This window comes from Musca vetustissima, unplaced genomic scaffold, assembly GCF_032173495.1.
Source record: "Musca vetustissima isolate MV318-11 ecotype Yass unplaced genomic scaffold, APGP_CSIRO_Mvet_v1 utg59399, whole genome shotgun sequence".
In the NCBI taxonomy this organism is placed as follows: Eukaryota; Metazoa; Arthropoda; class Insecta; order Diptera; family Muscidae; genus Musca; species Musca vetustissima.
Genome location: NW_026886029.1, coordinates 73,037 through 75,206, shown reverse-complemented (window position 1 = coordinate 75,206; position 2,170 = coordinate 73,037). Strand labels below are relative to the sequence as shown.

General features: G+C 36.7%; 1 pseudogene; it reads right to left on the bottom strand.

Moving 5' to 3' along the window:
- Window positions 1-1,062: 1,062 nt before the first annotated feature.
- Window positions 1,063-1,432, bottom strand: LOC133333543 (cytochrome c-like; annotated as a pseudogene).
- Window positions 1,433-2,170: the final 738 nt, after the last annotated feature.

Below are 2,170 nucleotides of genomic sequence, written 5' to 3'. Positions count from 1 at the left end.
AAACGCCGAGAATGCTTTTTCGTTTCTGTATTGCGCAACTTCAGCTAAAACAAAAAATTGTTTACATAAACAAATTTTTTTCGTTGCCTGGAAAATATATTTATTGAAAATTCTTCCTATGATTACTTCCTAAATAGTAATCTCTGAGGAAGAGTTACAGTTTTGTAGATTTGAAATCAGTAGAGGAAATCATAAAATAATGTCAATGCCTTCTCTCCATAAAAAAAAACAACAAAACGTTAGAATAAAAAATATTCAAACTGGCAGTGAGCTTTTTTTAATCGGTGTGGGGTACTTTTTTGTTGCCTAGCAAGCAAAAGCGTAGCGTAAAAGCAAAAACGTCACAAAACAGTCACCAGACAGCCAGCCAACAACCTTCACTAATAATTTCACCAGTTCCATACAAGTTATGTATAGAATTCTAAATCATCATAATGACCATGATGCTCCGCTCCATTGTATCTTGATTATATTTTTCATACAAAACATCTCGCAATTTCTTCCAGGTTGTTGTTGTTGTGCTCTGTAGTAGTGGTAGTCGTCGTCATCACACGTGACGTTGTATACTCTGTCTATGAATTTGAACTTCAAACTTACGGAAATATTTTTCTGATACACGTTGAGGGTGATAAAAGTATATCCATGTATTTGTGGCTGAGTGTGTGTGTCTGTATAACACTGCCTATGGAATGGGGGAGGGTAGTCCATAATAGCGACAACGGCAAGGGGTAGGTTCACCATACCATCCATACAGCACGAGTCACACTTTCGTTACGTAAAAGCCCCAAGATAAGCCACCACCAAGAAGAAATGAAAAATCTCGACTTTTTCTTTTGTGTTTGGTAAATGTGAGGTAATGAATTCGTTTATTCTATTGTTTTTTTTCTATGTTGCTAATACACTCTGCTGCTCTTCATTTCCACAGTTCACACAATAATAATTTAAATTTACATTAACTAAAAATTAATGTTTATTTTTAATATTGGTTTTTTTAATAATTGATTTAAATTTAGTTATACATAAATTATAATTTGTGTTTTGTCGATGAATGAATGAAACGGCTTAGGCGGTAGCGGATTTCAGGTAAGCAATGAGGTCAGCGCGATCACCGGGCTTCTTCAAACCAGCGAAGATCATCTTGGTGCCGGGAATATATATTCGAACAAGGTGTCTTCATTCCAGGTGATGCCCTTGGATTTGTTGGCATCTGTGTAGGCGAATCCGACAGCTTGACCAGTCTTGCGGCCGAACAAACCGTTCAAATTGGGACCTACTTTATGTTTACCGCCAGCTTCGACAGTGTGGCATTGGGCACAACGTTGGACGAAGAGTTTCTTGCCCTTTTCAACATCACCAGCTGGAATACCCATGTTTTTGAATTTGATTTCGATTTGTACAGCGCGGACTCTTGAACACAAATGAATGACAAAAAATACTAATACTCGGATACATGTGAATTTGAATTTTAGGGATATGTAAATCGATTTTCGACTAATCGATTAATCGAGTTTTTGTAGTGATAAGTCTAATGACATGTTCTGACGGGAATTTGAACAGCGTTGTATATGAATTCACCCGTTCACACAACACCACTTTAATTCATGTCATCAGACTTGAATAACGACTTCGCAAAATGGATTTTCGATTTTCTTTATAAATACAGTGAACACTCTAATGTAACACTCGGTAAATAAACTGGTCGAATCGAAAATGTAAACATACTCGAAGACATGTGTGAAATGCCGTTGCCAACCGGCATTTCAAATTCATACTTCACAGCAAGGTCTATAAATAATAATAATAGGGCTAAGCAGAATGCTATTTTCGATAACATATAACGCGAGCATTCTGCTGAGCCCTTAAGGTCGTCCGGGGAGACCAGTTTGATACCGGATGCCTCTTAAGTTTGCCGTCAAAAAAAATGATTGAATGAAAACGTAAACAAAAGCCATATTTTTGACATTAGACTTGAGGGAAAACAGCTGATCATAATGCATTAATAAAGAGATGTATCAAAACAAAAACCTTTGTCTTTGTCTCGACCTTCTGCCAAATGTTTCCTTATAATATTTCATATGGTTGGCAATATTGCACATTGAATTCAAGTAGAAATTACGGAGTTGTGTATTTAACATCAGCCGTCAACTTGTAGTTATCGCTGACAGACCGA